At 43.9% G+C, this 16,960-nt stretch overlaps 1 protein-coding gene and 2 non-coding genes across 3 annotated transcripts in view; 1 reads left to right on the forward strand and 2 right to left on the reverse strand.

Moving 5' to 3' along the window:
• PIGS (phosphatidylinositol glycan anchor biosynthesis class S) overlaps positions 1-16,960 on the reverse strand; it is a 1,033,024-nt gene that overhangs the window by 889,243 nt on the left and 126,821 nt on the right. The window lies entirely within an intron of this gene.
• Positions 4,932-5,038, forward strand: LOC125995830 (U6 spliceosomal RNA). The gene has a single exon (XR_007491173.1). It is a non-coding gene; the product is annotated as a U6 spliceosomal RNA (small nuclear RNA).
• On the reverse strand, positions 15,883-16,046 carry LOC125997152 (U1 spliceosomal RNA). Its single transcript, XR_007491636.1, has one exon. It is a non-coding gene; the product is annotated as a U1 spliceosomal RNA (small nuclear RNA).

Raw genomic sequence — 16,960 nt, forward strand, 5'->3', positions numbered from 1 at the left:
GGCCAACACAGGATAGACCCTGGTTCGATTCCCAACACCCCATATGGTCTCCCGAGCCTGCCAGGAGTAACTTCTGAGCGCCGCCAGTTGTGACCCAACCCCCTCCCTCCCCCCCCCAAAAAAAACATATGAAATAAACCCAGATGTATTTATGGATTTTGTGGGAGAGGTGAGAACCACTCCCAGAAGTGCTAGAGGTGGGTTGGTTCATGCATGCAGCTACCCTGTGTCCAATCCCTGGCAGCCCATGGGGTTCCCTGAGCCTGCCAGGGGTGATTCCTGAGTGCCGAGCTAGGGGTAACTCCTGAGCACCACTGGGTGTTGCCCAAAACCAAAAATGAACAAAAAATTGAAGTGGTAATGGGTTATTAAGGTTTAGTCAATAGTGCTAGGGGCAAGGTACATGCTGCCAGGGACAGAGCCTAGGACACCGCCCCCCCCCCCCCACACACACACATAAGGCAATTGGAGAACAACGTGAACCAGGCCCTATATCCTAGGCCAAAACCTAATTTATTTACTATCTCTTTCCACAAGAAAAGAAAGATTATATAAGATGTTGTCAATCATAACTCTCCCTCCCCTCTCTCTCTCTCTCCTCTCTCTCTCCCTCCCCCCCCCCTCTCTCTCTCCCCTGCTTTAGTTGACATAACACTAGTTGGCATCATTAACCTGTTTCAGGGGCATTTTCTCACACTTCCTCAGCAGGTATTATCACATCACAGCTACCACTAAATGTCCAAATCCTTCATTTCAGAGTAATTTGAAAAGTAGGTTTTCCCAAGCATAAAGAGACAGCGTGCTGGTGAAGAAAAGGCTCTGCTGGGGCCGGGCGGTGGCGCTGGAGGTAAGGTGCCTGCCTTGCCTGCGCTAGCCTAGGATGGACCCCGGTTCGATCCCCCGGCGTCCCATATGGTCCCCCAAGAAGCCAGGAGCAACTTCTGAGTGCATAGCCAGGAGTAACCCCTGAGCGTCACAGGGTGTGGCCCAAAAACCAAAAAAAAAAAAAAAAAAAGAAAAGGCTCTGCTGGCAATAGCCTATAGACTCCAAGATGGTGGACTCAGGTTCTCACAGGAGCCATCTATCTTCTCTGTCACAAGTCAAGGTGTAATGCAACAGGGAACGAGGAGGGACATTTTTAGGAATTTGCAGTGTGCTTGCAAATTAAGATTTCCTTCCTCCCTTCCTCCCTCTATTCCTTCCTTCCTCCCTGTTTTTGGGCCACATCCAACGGTTCTCGGACTTACTCCTGGCTCTGTACTCAGGGATCAGTCCTGGCAAGACTCGGGACCATATGTGGTGCACCGGGTCAAACCCAGATTAGCTATGTGCAAGGCATGTGCTCTACCTGCTTTACTAACTCTCCGATCCAAATCAAGATTGAACTGATGCAGATTCCTGCCCTCATCTTTGAAACAAGAGAAGGGTCATTCTTTTTTTGTTTGTTTGTTTGTTTTTTGTTTTTGGGCCACACCCGGCAGCGCTCAGGGGTTACTCCTGGCTGTCTACTCAGAAATAGCTCCTGGCAGGCACGGGGGACCATATGGGACACCGGGATTCGAACCAACCACCTTAGGTCCTGGATCGGCTGATTGCAGGACAAACACCGCTGTGCTAACTCTCCGGGCCGAGAAGGGTTATTCTTAACATTGTCAACCATCTGTGCTCAAGTAAGTTTTCTGGTCTCTAACTTGGAGTTCAGCTTTTAATTTATCAGGGCTGATTTTATCACCACCATCAATTAGACTTCATTCACCCCCTGTGCTTCCTCTGCCCTCCCCCTGCTTCAAATGGTCCAGAGCAGGGGACCAGAATGGCCCTAGATTTCCTGAGCTTCAGTTGATAAGCCCCCACATTAAAAAAAAAAAAAGTGTTTTACTTTTTATTTGTTTTTGTTTTTTGGGTCACACTTGGAAATGCTCAGAAGTTACTCCTGGCTCTGCGCTCAGAAATTGCTCATGGCAGGCACAGGGGACCATATGGGATGCCAGAATTTGAACAACTGTCTGTCCTGGATCTGTTGCGTGCAAAGCAAATGCCCTATTTCTTCACACCCACCCTTGTTTTAATTTTTTAAGAAATTAATTTAGACTTTGACTTTGGCAATGTTTCATACAAAGGTAATAAAACATAATTTATATTAAACATACTCAGTTATCCATTAAAACAAAATCTTTTTAACCAAAATTCTTTTAAAAAATCAATAAACATCTATTATGTTAAGTGAAATAAGTCAGAGGGAGAGAAATAGACACAGAATAGTCTCACTCATCTATGAGTTTTAAGAAAAATTAAAGACATTACTGTAATAAGGCCCAGAGACAATAGAGTTAAGGACTGGAAGGGCTGCAAGGACCAGCTCACAATTTGAAGCTCACCACAAAGAGTGGTGAACTTTGTTAGGGAAATAACAACACTAACAACTAACATGACAATGTTAAAGAATGAGAGAAGTAGAATGCCTGTCACAAATACAGGCAGGGGTGGGGGAGGAGGAGGTGCATTGGTAGTGGGAATGTTGCACTGGTGATAGGGGGTGTTCTGTTTATAACTGAAACCCATCTACAAACATGCTTGTAATCATGGTGCTTAAATAAAGATTTATATATATAAAAAAAATCAAGTTGATATATACCCAAAAGCACAATGCAGAAAAGCCCCTCTGCATTTCTATGTTTGTCGCAATACAATAGCCAGAATCTGGAAACAACCCAAGCACCCGAGAATAGATGAATAGCTAAAGAAACTGTGGTACAGGGGCTGGAGCAGTGCCGGAAGCGGTAGGGTGTCTGCCTTGCACGCACTAACCTAGGACAGACCAGGGTTCGATCCTCCAGCATCCCATATGGTCCCCCAAGCCAGGAGTGATTTCTGAGCACATAGCCAGGAGTAACCCCTGAGCATCACCGGGTGTGCTCCCCCCAAACAAACAAACAAATAAAATAATCAGATAATCATATCAATAGATGCAGAGAAAACACTTTATAAGATTCAGTACCCATTCATGAAAAAAATTCTCAATAAAATGGGAGTTAAAGGAAATTTTCTTAGCATAAAGCCCACAGCAAACATTATACTTAATGAGAGAAACTGAAAGCTTTCCCTCTAAAATCAGGCATATGACAAGTTGCCCGCTTTTTCAACTACTCTTCAATGTAGTGTTAAAGTTCTTGCCATAGCAATAAGGAAAATAAGAGATATTAAGGGCATCCGGATAGGAATAAAATGTCAAGCTCTCACTATTTATGGATGGATAACTTGTACTATACTTACAAAGCCCTAAAAGCTCTACAAACAAGCTCATAGTAAAGCAAATACAGTAAAATACAAAACAGTAAAGTAAAATTAAAATACAGTAAAATGTCAGGCTACAAAATAACATGCAAAACTCCATAGCTTTTCTATATGCAAATTACAAAAGAGAAGAAATTAAGAAGTTATGAAATAGAAAAAAGAGAGCTTTAAAAAATAATTTCGGGGGGCCGGGTGGTGGCGCTGGAGGTAAGGATCCTGCCTTGCCTGCGCTAGCCTAGGACGGACCACGGTTCGATCCCCTGGCGTCCCATATGGTCCCCCAAGAAGCCAGGAGCAACTTCTGAGCGCATAGCCAGGAGTAACCCCTGAGCGTCACAGGGTGTGGCCCAAAAACCAAAAAAAAAAAAAAAAAAAAAATAATTTCGGGCACAGAGAGATAGCACAGCGGCCTTTGCCTTGCAAGCAGCCGATCCAGGACCAAAGGTGGTTGGTTCGAATCCCGGTGTCCCATATGGTCCCCCGTGCCTGCCAGGAGCTGTTTCTGAGCAGACAGCCAGGAGTAACTCCTGAGCACCGCCGGGTGTGGTCCAAAAACAACAACAACAACAAAAAAAAAAACAAAGAGGAAAAAAAAAAGAGGTGAAACATCTATACAAAGCACTGCTGAAATAAAAATTAGAAGTGGGGGCCAGCGAGGTGGCACTAGAGGTAAGGTGTCTGCCTTGCAAGCGCTAGCCAAGGAAGGATCGCGGTTCGATCCCCCAGCGTCCCATATGGTCCCCCAAAGCCAGGGGCAATTTCTGAGTGCTTAGCCAGAAATTTCTAGCATCAAATGGTGTGGCCCGAAAAACAAAAACAAAAACAAAAAAAATTAAAAGTGGGACCAGAGTGATAGGACAGCGGTAGGGCATTTGCCTTCGCATACAGCCAACACTGAACAGACACCACCAGTTCAATTCTCTGCATTCCAGATGGTCCCCTCCCAGGAGCGATTTTTGAGCACTGAGCCAGGAATAACCCCTGAATGCCACTGGATGTAGCCCAAAAACCAAAAATAAGTAAATATGTATATAATTTAAAATTAATAAAAGGGGCTGGAAAGATAGTATGGAGGTAAGGTGTTTGCCTTGCATGCAGAAGGACGGTGGTTCGAATCCCAGCATCCCATATGGTCCCCTGAGCCTGCCAGGAGCGATTTCTGAGCACTTAGCCAGGAGTAACCCCTGAGCATCAAACGGGTGTGGCCCCAAAAACCAAAAAAGGAAAAAAAAAAGAAAAATACTCCCCAAAACATTATACAGATTCAGTGCCTATAAGGATACCAATGACAGTTTTCAAAGACAAAGATCAAACACTCCTGAAATTAATATGAAATAATAACACACATCTCTAATACTCTGAGCAATACTAGGGGGAGAAAAGATGGGAGGCATTGCTTACCCCAAATTCAAATTGTACTACAAAACTAGTAATTAAGATAACATAGTCTCTGACAGACCTTCAGGTCAATGACATAGAATTGAAAATCCAATGACAGATACTCGTCTATGGAAAATTAATCTTAGATAAAGGAGCAAAAAGTATGAAGTGGAAAACTGGTTGGCCACATGCAAAAAAAAATTAACTAAATCCCTTTCTGACACCATGCACAAGAATCGAATTGAAAAGAATTAAAGTGCTCGCTTCGGCAGCACATATACTAAAATTGGAACGATACAGAGAAGATTAGCATGGCCCCTGCGCAAGGATGACACGCAAATTCGTGAAGCATTCCATATTTTTATGAGAATGTATGAGGGAAATGGAAAGCCTGTCTAGAGTACAGGCGGGGGTCGGGTGGGGAGGAGGGAGATTTGGGACATTGGTGATGGGAATGTTGCACTGGTGATGGGTGGTGTTCTTTACATGACTGAAACCCAAACACAATCATATATGTAATCAAGGTGTTTAAAAAAAATATATATATATTTTTTTTTTTTTTGGTTTTTTGGGCCACACCCTGTGACGCTCAGGGGTTACTCCTGGCTATGCGCTCAGAAGTTGCTCCTGGCTTCTTGGGGGACCATATGGGACGCCGGGGGATCAAACCTCGGTCCGTCCTAGGCTAGCGCAGGCAAGGCAGGCACCTTACCTCCAGCGCCACCGCCCGGCCCCCAAAATATATTTTTTTAAAAAAGAAAAGAATTAAAGACCTCTATATCAGATCTGAATCCATAAGTTACTTTGAGAAAAACATAGATAGAACTCTTTGTGACATTGAAGCTAGAGGCATCTTTAAGGATTCAACATAGACTTTATTTGGAAGCAAAGATAAACATATGGGACTACATTAAGTAAAAAAGCTTTCAAAAAAAAAGATGACTAGAATATAAAGACACTCCACAGACTGGGAGAAAATATTTGCACATTATTTATCTGACAAAGGGCTAATATTCAAGATATATAAAGCACTGGTAGAGCTTAATAAAAACAAAGCAAAACAACAACAACAAACAACTTTCAACCACATCAAAAAATGAGATGAGATAAACAGAAATTTCCTCAAAGAAGACATCCAGAATAATACTACAATGGGTAAGGTGTTTGCCTTGCATGAAGCTGTAGTTGATTTTGATCCCCCAGAAATCCATATGGTCCCTGAGCTTCTCCAGGAGTAATACCTTAGCATAGAGCCAGGAGTAAACCTTGAGCACTACAAGTGCTCCCCCCACTAAAAGACATACAAATAGAAAAAAGCATGTGAAGAAATATTCTATTACTAATCATTAGAGACATCAAAAGAACAGTGAGAGTGCCAGGAAGTCTGACACACATCAAAAAGAACAACAACCACCACCAATATCAGTGTGGATGTGGGGATAAAAGAACCTTTCAGTGCTACTGAGAATGACAACTGGTCAAATTTTTTTTTGTGTGTTTGTTTTTGGACCACACCTGGAAGTGCTCAGGGGTTGCTGCTGGCTCTGAGTTCAGGAATCACTCCTGGTGGGCTCAGGGGACCATATGGTATACCCAGGATTGAAGCTGAGTCAACCTCATGCAAGTCAAGAGCTCTACCTGGGCCCGGAGAGATAGCACAGCGGCGTTTGCCTTGCAAGCAGCTGATTCAGGACCAAAGGTGGTTGGTTCGAATCCCGGTGTCCCATATGGTCCCCCGTGCCTGCCAGGAGCTATTTCTGAGCAGACAGCCAGGAGTAACCCCTGAGCAACGCCGGGTGTTGCCCAAAAACAAAAAAAACAAAACAAAAAAAAAGAGCTCTACCTGCTGTGCTATCACTCCAGCCCCCAACAACTGGTCAAATCTTTTGGGAAAATATGATGGACATTCCTCAAAAAACTAGGAATTGGGGACTGGAGAGATAGCACAGAGGTAGAGTGTTTGCCTTGCACGCAGACAGATGGTGGTTTGAATCCCGGCCTCCCATATGGTTCCCCCGAGCCTGCCAGGAGCGATTTCTGAGCACAGAGCCAGGATTAACCCCTGAGTGCTGCCTGGTGTGACTCCCCACCTTCCCCCCACCAGAAAAGCCCTAGGAATTGAGCTTCCATATGACTTAGAATTTCTTCCTTGGAATAATATACCAAGAGCCCAAAAAACACAGTGCAGAAAAGAATGACTGGTTAAAGACACTGGCACATAATACACAATGAGATACTATTTGGCCGTAAGAAAAGATGAAGTCACGCAATTTGCTACTTCATGGATGGATCTGGAGAGCATCATGCTAGTAAACTAGTCAGAGGAAAAGGGATAGACACAAAATTATCTTTTTCAGGGTTCAGAGAGATAGCACAATGATAGGGTGTTTGCCTAGCATGTGGTCCAACTCGGGAGGGACCTGGTTTGATTCCCAGCATCCCATATGGACCCCCCAGCCTGCCAGGGACGATTTCTGAGTGCAGAGCCAAGAGTAACTCCAGAGCGTTACCAGGTGTGGCCAAAAAAATAAAAAAATAAATAAAAATAAAAAAAGTTAAAGTTTAAATTAAAATTGTATAAATTTAGGTAATGAAGCGATAGCACAGCAGTAGAGCATTTGTCTTACAAGGGACCAGCCAACCCAAAATGAACCTGAATTCGATCCCCAGCATTCCATATGGTCCCCTGAGCCTGCCAGGAATGATTTCTGAATGCCAGGAGTAACTCCTGAGCATCACTGGATGTGGCGCTCAAACCCAAAACAAAACAAACAAAAATAAAATAAAAATAAAGATGTACAAAGTCAATGCAAATTTGTAGACATCTGGCTAAAGCCTAGAATATTATGTGATGAATTTCTCTAACCCTCTTTAGATACTAATTGTACTCAGAATTTTCACCTAATTTATTTTTCTGTCATATCAAGGTTTTTCTTATACTATGGGGATATTACTATATTTTACAATAGTCTCACCTTGTTTATTGTTTGTTTTCAGAAATACTAGTAAGATTAGAACAATTTTTTTTGTTTTGTTTTTGTTTTTGGGCCACACCTAGTGGTGCTCAGGGGTTACTCCTGGCTGTCTGCTCAGAAATAGCTCCTGGCAGGTACGGGGGACCATATGGGACACCGGGATTCAAACCAACCACCTTTGGTCCTGGATCGGCTGCTTGCAAGGCAAACGCCGCTGTGCTATCTCTCCGGGCCCATAGAACAAATTTTTATTTGGGATGGGCCACACCCAGCTGGTCAGGCTTACTTCAGGTTCTACACTTAGGGATCACTGGTGGGGAGGCTCAGTGGATCACAAGTATCAAAGTCAGGTCAGCTACATGCAAGGTAAGTTCCTTAAACTCTGTCTTATCTCTTCAGCCCCTGAGGAAAAAAATTTTAATATATTTTGTGGTCCAACAAGGAAAGCCAGGGGCTATTTCCATTGATGCTTGGCCAACCAGGCTAAACAGTTCAAAGATAGGACTCAGTGATGAAATAATGCTCAGGCTCAGCAGTGCTGGAACTTCTCGAGCAACATCCTACAGGCTCAAGGGCCCTAAGGTGGCACTTGGCAATGCTCAGGAGACTATGCGGTGCCAGAAGTTTAGCATCATTCTTTTGACAAAAATAATTAGTATTGGGACCAGAGCGATAGCACAGTGGTAGGGCATTTGCCTTGCATATGGCTGACCCAGGACAGACCTGGGTTTGATCCCCGGGTTCCCATATGGTCTCTAAGCAAGGAGTAATTTCTGAGGGCATAGCCAGGAAAAATCTCTTAGCATTGCTGGCCCAAAAAACAAAACAAAACAAAATAATTAACACATAAATCTGCAACAATTGTATGATGAAATACAGTTGGTCTTTGCAGAATATGGATGTTTAATGGTGGGTTATTTTGCTTATTTTTCTGTACTTACTGAATAGATAATAATAGCAATGCTTTCCTGGAAGTAAATATTTCAATCTAGGATACTTAAAAAAAGCAATATTTTCCTTTTTAGGAAAAGTACCAAGTGCCTGTAAGTTAGAATCAAATACTAGGGTTGATATATATATATATATATATCAACCCTAGTATTTGATATATATATAATATATATATATAATTTTTTGTTTGTTTTTGGGTCACACCTGGCAGCACTCAGGGGTTACTCCTGGCTCTATGCTCAGAAATCGCTCCTGGCAGGCTCAAGGGACCATATGGGATACTGGGATTTGAATCACCGACCTGCATGCAAGGCAAACGCCTTACCTCCATGCTATCTTTCTGGTTCCTAGGGTTGATATTTTGTACAATTATAATATAGGCTTGTTTTTGAACCTGTAAGTGTTCCCTGAGGGTTAACTACTAACCCAATAGTTCGTTGAGGTTGAAATAACATATGATGTTTGACATAGATTAATTTTTTTCTTTTTTTTCTTTTTTTTTGGGAGGGAAGTTTAGGGTGACACCTGGCAGCGCTCAAGGGTTACTCCTGGCTCTAAGCTCAGAAATTGCTGCTGGCAGGCACGGGGGACCATATGGGATGCCAGGAATCTAACCAGGGTCTGTTCAGGGTTGGCCTTGTGCAAGGCAAACACCCTACCACTGTGCTATTGCTCTGGCCCCTATTTCTTTGGGGGGGGGTGGGGAGGGACACACCTGGCAGTGTTCAGGAATTATTCCTGTCAGGTTCTTAGGACCATATGAGATACTGGGGGTCTTAGCCTTGTCAGCTGCATGCAAGGCAAACTCTAGCCTCATGATTCATTCTTCAAGAAGTCTCACTGATTTTTTCTTTTACAATGTATGTATTTTTAGATAATTGGAAAGGAAAATTACAAGGTGAAAGTACATATGTGGGTTTAAAGTCTATGATAAATCAGGATAAGAGATGATACTAGGGATAAGGCATCTAACTTTCACACAGCCAGCCTTATTTCAATCCCTGGCATCAAAGTCAAGAGTAGTAGATCCTAGGCCAGGGAGTTAGCATGGAGGCAAGGCATTTGCCTTGCATGCAGAAGGACTATGATTCAAATCCCGGCATCCCATATGGTCACCCAAGCCTGCCAGAAGCGATTTCTGAGCGCATAGCCAGGAGTAACCCCTGAGTGTCATCGGGTATGGCCCCAAAATCAATCAATCAATCAATAAATAAATAAATAAATATCTGGGTTTAGGGGCCTGAGTGGTGGCACAAGCGGTAGGGCATGTGCCTTGCACACGACTAACCTAGACTGCGGTTCAATCCCTGGGCATCCCATATGATCCCCCAAGCCAGGGGCAATTTTTGAGTAGCCAGGAGTAACTCCTGAGCATCAAAGAGTGTGGCCCAAAAAGCAAAATAAATAAATAAATAAATAAATAAAAAGTAAATAAATAAATAATAGTCTGGGTTTGATTTCTGGCTTTTTTTTTTTTTTTTTTTTTTTGGTTTTTGGGCCACACGGGCAGTGCTCAGGGGTTACTTCTGGCTGTCTGCTCAGAAATAGCTTCTGGCAGGCACGGGGGACCATATGGGACATTGGAATTTGAACCAATCACCTTAGGTCCTGGATCGGCTGCTTGCAAGGCAAATGCCACTGTGCTATCTCTCCGGACCCGATTCCTGGCATTTTATGGTCATTTGCCTTGAGTACCACCATGAACAACCCTCAAGCATTGAGCCAGGAGTAGCCTGGCACCTCCAAATGTTGCCCCCAATACAAACAAAATTCATAAATGTCATCGCTATTGTAACAATATTCTCTAAGTTACAATTGAAATAAAAAATAAAATAAATAATAACCTCCACAGTCTTCCCACTAGGTACCAAAGCTGAGCTCATAGTTCTCACCAGGGCCTTTCAGAACATTCCAAGCCAACAGCAACCTAAGATTGACACCAAATAGTCCTGTGAATCAATTACAGACTAAAACAACATTTCTGGAAGGAGGGACACCACCAAGGCCCGACTCCTTTCAATTTTAGATATCTGTCTTTCTCCCATTTTCTAATAATTTTCTACTTTGTTACGTTTCTTTGTGAAAAACTAAATTATGGTCTTTAAAAGTTGACTTTTGGGACCCGGAGAGATAGCACAACAGCGTTTGCCTTGCAAGCAGCCGATCCAGGACCAAAGGTGGTTGGTTTGAATCCCAGTGTCCCATATGGTCCCCCGTGCCTGCCAGGAGCTATTTCTGAGCAGACAGCCAGGAGTAACCCCTGAGCACCGCCGGGTGTGGCCCAAACCCCCCCCCCAAAAAAAAAGTTGACTTTTGGAGGTTCATACCCAGTGGTGCTAGAGTTTACTCCTGGCTCTGTGCTCAGGAATCATTCCTAATAGTGCTCTAAAAATCATATATGGTGCCAGGGAGCTGACAGGATCAGTCATTTGCAAAGCAAGTCTTAACTTTGTACTATCTCTCTGGCCCTTAACCACATTTTTGTAGTATTTATTGTATTTTAGGATTAATATTCCTTTTTTTGTTTTGGTTTGGTTTGATTTGGTTTGGTTTGGGGGCCACACTGGTAGCACTCAGAGGTTACTCCTGGCTCTGCCCTTGAAAATTGCTCCTGGCTCAGAGAACCATATGGGATGCTGGGAATTAAACCCAGGTCCATCCTGGGACAGCCACATGCAAGGCAAACGCTCTGCCACTGTGCTATCTCTCTGGTCCCTGATATTCCTTTTTGTTAGACTCAGTGCCCTCAGTTCTATTTCATATTCTAAAAACCTCATTCCTCAAAACTGTGTACTCATCAATCCCTGATTCACCTCTTGTCAGCAGGAAATAACCAGAAAGGTCATTGTTCGTAATCCCTGAGATGAAGGATAATAAAAAAGAAGGAAGGGCAGGAGTTAGTTCAATCTCTGCCACCTCATAGGGTTTCTGAGCACTGCTAAAGGGTCACTATTGAGGTCTATCAGATGTGACCCAACCCAACCCATAAAGAACGGGTTTGAAATTATGGTACTAGGGGCAGGAGAGATAGCATGGAGGTAGGGCATTTGCCTTTCATGCAGAAGGACAGTGGTTCAAATCCCGGCATCCCATATGATCCCCCGAGCCTGCCAGGAGCAATTTCTGAGCATAGAGCCAGGAGTAACCCCTGAGTGCTGCTGGGTATCACCCAAAAACAAAACAACAACAAAAAAAATAAATTATGCTAAAAGAATAAATTGGATTTGGCAAAAGTAATTATACCTGGGGCTGAAGAGATAGTAAATGGGTTAAGGCACTTGCCTTGCACACAGCTAACCCAGGTTCAATTCCCAACACAGTATATTGTTCCTCTAGCATCTTCAGAACTGATCCCTAAGCCCAGAGCTAGGAGTAAATTCTGAACACTGCACTATGTGGTCCCAAAACAAAACAAAAAGCTAACCATTTTATATTCTGTTTTAGTGTTTCTGCTAGGCAGAAGAAGGAAATATGTCATAACTATTTTACAGGAAATAAAGAACAACAATAAGCAGAAACTCCCTCACACCCCATTCCTGCTTGCCTTTTGCTTTCAAAAGTGCCAGCAGAATCTTAGACTTGTCACAGGCAAGCTTTGCAGGAAATGCACAGAAAAGCTTTGTCCACGAAGCCAGGTGGCTTGATGACTTAAAGCCACCATCCTAAACAATGCAGAACCCTGGGGTTCTTTTACTCATGGTAAAAAGCCTTACTTGGAAGTATGAGACAGTGAGTTTGATCTCAGCACAAGCCCATAACACTAAGCACATTCCTGGCAACACTATTACTTAAGATCCCCAGTGTATCACAAAAAGTGTGTTTTCCAGCACCTCAAAACCTGAGCACACAAGTCCCACCATATGATTGGGGCAACACAACTAATCAAAAGTGCTATAGCCAAGGATGTCTGTGACCTCCTTCCAGTTATCCTAAGGACAGTAATAATCAAAAAGGCAAATAGGGTAGAGGCTGGAGAGAGCTCAAAAGCAGAGTACATGCTATGCATGCAAGCAGTGCAGTTTGGGACACATTGGTAGGGCGTTTGCCTTGCATGCAGCAGACCCAGGACGGACCCAGTATCCCATATAGACCCCCAGCCTGCCAGGGGCGATTTCTTAGTGCAGAACCAGGAGTAACCCTTGAATGCTGCTGGGTGTGGCACAAAGATCAAACAATCAATCAATAAATGAATGAATAAAGTTTAAAAAAATTTTTAAATAAATTAAAAAAAATAAGTGCAGTTTTCAGGAGCAATAGTTCAGCAGGTAAGGGGCTTGCCTTGCATGCAGCTAATCTGGATCTGATCCCAGACATCTCATATGGTCCCCTGAGTACTACCAAGAGTAATTCCTAAATATCACCAGTTGTGCTAAAAAAAAAAAAAAAAAAAAAAAAAAAAAAAAAAAAAAGATGACTTGGTGTTGGATTTCAATTGGTTAAATCGTCACAAAGTAGTAAAAATAAATGAAAGAGAAAAACGTCTTCAAATAATGTAGGGTTGGGCTGGAGAGAGCACAGTGGTAGGGTGTTTGCTTTGTATGAGGCCTACCTGGAACAGACCTGGGTTCAATTCCTGGCATTCCATATGGTTCCCTGAGCCTGCCAGGAGTAATTTCTGAGCACAGAGCCAGGAGTAACCATGAGTGCCACCAGGTATGGTCAAAAAAAAAAAAGGTAGGGTTAAAAAAAAAGAGGGACCCAGTTTTGATGTCCAGGACCAGATGGTCCCTCAGCACTGCTGAGAACATTGAACCTCAGTACTCCCTGAACATCTTTGGTTGTGGCCCCCAAATAAAATAATAAACAAAATGACAGGGGAATAAATATAAAGCCCTAAACAATTTAAGTTCAATCTAAATTTTAAAAACCTCCCAATTAACTCCCATCTCTCTTTCTTGCTACATTAAATCATTAAGAAAGATTTGTAATTTGGTGCACCCAACTCTAAATTTACACAACTCCCAACTTAAGGTGTGTGTTTCTCTTTCCTTCCTGAGTCTCTCACTTTCCTTTAGAAAACCTGGTGTTCTCTCTAATGTACATTTGGAGGGGGGCACACCCGGTGATACTCGGGGGTTACTCCTGGCTATGCGCTCAGAAATCGATCCTAGCTTAGGGGACCATATGGGACGCCGGGGAATCGAACTGCGGTCCGTCCTAGGATAGTGCCAGAAAGGCAGACACCTTACTACTCCACACCACCACTGCTCCGGTACTTCTTTTTTTTTTTTTTTTTTTTGGTTTTTGGGCCACACCCAGCGGTGCTCAGGGGTTGCTCCTGGCTGTTTGCTCAGAAATAGCTCCTGGCAGGCACGGGGGACCATATGGGACACCGGGATTCGAACCAACCACCTTTGGTCCTGGATCGGCTGCTTGCAAGGCAAACGCCGCTGTGCTATCTCTCCAGGCCCTGCTCCGGTACTTCTAATGTACATTTTTTTTATATGTTGGGAAGAAATTTGCAGGGCTAATCCCAACTCAGTGCTTAGAAGTCACAGGTCTTCAAGTCTCTCTGCCTAAGAGAAATTTTGCAGTCAGTTTTATCTAATCTGCTTTTTCTGGCTTGAGATTGTAGATGAGGGATCTGGAGGACTGGACGTGCTCAGTTGCTTGCTTGCTAAGAGGGCTCCAAACAGCAGTCATGAGCCCAGCCCTGGTTGTGAATGTGGGATCCAGCTGCTGTCAGCTCAGAAGCTCTGCTAGTTGGAGACAAGACCTATTCTCAGCCCTCCTGAGTAATGGAGCTGCCGGGCCACATTCCTGAGCCTGAGAAGAGCGGTTGGCACTTTATGCAAAGCAGCTCTTTATCCTGGCAGAAATCCTGAATGTCTCTGATGGGCAGCTCTCCTGCAACCTTTCAATATTGCCAAACAGAACTACTAAATGAACAGTTGAAGGATCTTCAACTTGAAGTTAAGATTCTTTTTTTTAATATTATATTTAAACACCCCACCCCACCCACACCACACACTCTAGACAGGCTTTCCACTTCCCTCATTTATTCACATGGTTATGATAGTTCTCAGTGTAGTTATTTCTCTAACTGCACTCACCACTCTTTGTGGTGAACTTCATGAAGTGAGCTGGAACTTCCAGCCCTCCTCTCTTTGTCTCTGAGGATTGTTGCAAAAATGTCTTTTATTTTTCTTAAAACCCATAGATGAGTGAGACTATAGATGAGTGCCTCTATCTCTCTCCTTCTGACTTATTTCACTCAACATAATAGATTCCATGTACATCCACGTATAGAAAAATTTCATGACTTCATCTCTCCTGACAGCTGCATAATATTCCATTGTGTATATGTACCACAGTTTCTTTAGCCATTCATCTGTTGAAGGGCATCATGGTTGTTTCCAGAGTCTGGCTATCAAACTCTCACTCTGCCACATATTTGCCATGAAGTCTTGGGCTAATGACTTCCTTTTTGCTGGGGAAGTGTTAAGGTGGATGATGGTGTGTGTGTGTGTGTGTGTGTGTGTGTGTGTGTGTGTGTGTGTGTGTGTGTGTGTGTGTGTGCGCGTGCGTGCGTGCGTGCGTGTGTGTGTGTGTATGTGCGCGCGCGCGCACACACACACACACACACACACACACACACACACACACACACACGCTAAAATTAAAACGCAGGGCTTCACACATTTAAACGTTGTGCTCTACCACTGAGCTACATCCCCAACCCCAGATAGTTTTCTTTTCTGATGCCTGCTTTTGTCCCTTGTTTGGTGATGATGATAATAATAGTGGCTGTGAGCAATAGAGTAAAAAGTATATGGAAGAAGAAATGTGAAGATCCCGGAGAGATAGCACAGCAGCGTTTGCCTTGCAAGCAGCCAATCCAGGACCAAAGGTGGTTGGTTCGAATCCCGGTATCCCATATGGTCCCCCGTGCCTGCCAGGAGCTATTTCTGAGCAGACAGCCAGGAGTAATCCCCGAGCAACGCCGGGTGTGACCCAAAAACAAAAACAAATAAACAAACAAAAAAAAACAAAGAAGAAATATGAAAATTCATGGCGAGACCAGAGAGTTAGTATAGTGGGTAAGGTGCTGGTTTTGAAGTGACCAATCCCAGTTTGATTCCTGGCACTACACCTGTTCCCAAAAGTACCATCAAGGTTCACTCCAGAGCACTGAACTAGAATAGCCCTTGAACACCACTGGATGTGGCCCATCTCCAACAACCCAACTCAGTGCTCAGGAGTCATGGATCTCCCAGTCTCTCTACCTAAGGGAAAAATTTGCACAGAGACTGTTTTATCCAATCTCTTTTTTTTTTTTTTTAGGGGAGAGCGCGAACGCAGTCCCCCACTACCACAAATTATGCAGTCGAGTTTCCCACATTTGGGGAAATCGCAGGGGTCAGCACACCCGGAGTGCAATGGGTGAGCCTCGCCCTGGGGAAACCACCTTCGTGATCATGGTATCTCCCCTGCCAGGTAAGTATTATCCAATCTTTTTTTTCATGGCTTCAGATTGAAGATAATGATAGGTGTGTGTGTGTGGGGGGGGTGTTTTTCTTTTTCCCCAAAGGAAAATAAAAATTCTCAACTACGGGCCAGCGAGATAGCATGGAGGTAAAGCGTTTGCCTTGCATGCAGAAGGATGGTGGTTCGAATCCCGGCATCCCATATGGTCCCCCGAGCCTGCCAGGAGCGATTTCTGAGCATAGAGCCAGGAGTAACCCCTGAACACGGCCGGGTGTGACCCAAAAACAAAACAAAACAAAATTCTCACCTGCAATTTTACCCATGTCAGGATCAAATTGGTATAAAGTAAATAAAGAAAGAGACACACAGTAAGGGTATGCCCAATAGGCATGACACTTAGAAAATGTCTTTGGGGGACAGAACTTGGACAGGGTTAGGCACAATTGCTTGCAAGGGGCAGTCTCTGTGGCGAGGAGATGGGGGTCTAGATGATCTATCAGGAAAGCCCATGGCCCTGTCTCTGTCACCCAGTAACATCTCTGCCAGGAAGCACACTGGGTTGGGCACTGAACTGTAGCCAAAGGCAGTGAATGAGCTCACACTGGGTTCTCACAGTCCAGTGATGACCTGCCAGGGACAAAGTTTACCTCCATAGTACTCTTTGTGCTAGCAAATAGTGTTCTCAGACTGTGTGGGCCTGTGGGGCAGGGCATAGGGGGAAATATGGTGGCCCCCAGTGAGGAGGAAGGCAGCATTTTTCAGAAGTTAAGGCTCGATTCCACCTAGTGATATTGGTATATTCAGGAAGTTCAACCAGGATAGTTAGTTGACAATGATTTGAGCAAGTTTGAGAGTTGGGCAGGGAGCAATGGCTTAAGAGAAAGGAGAGAGGATGCCCACCTTTGCCTCAGGACCCACATTTGGAGCAGTC

Source organism: Suncus etruscus, chromosome 1, assembly GCF_024139225.1.
Source record: "Suncus etruscus isolate mSunEtr1 chromosome 1, mSunEtr1.pri.cur, whole genome shotgun sequence".
Lineage (NCBI taxonomy): Eukaryota > Metazoa > Chordata > Mammalia > Eulipotyphla > Soricidae > Suncus > Suncus etruscus.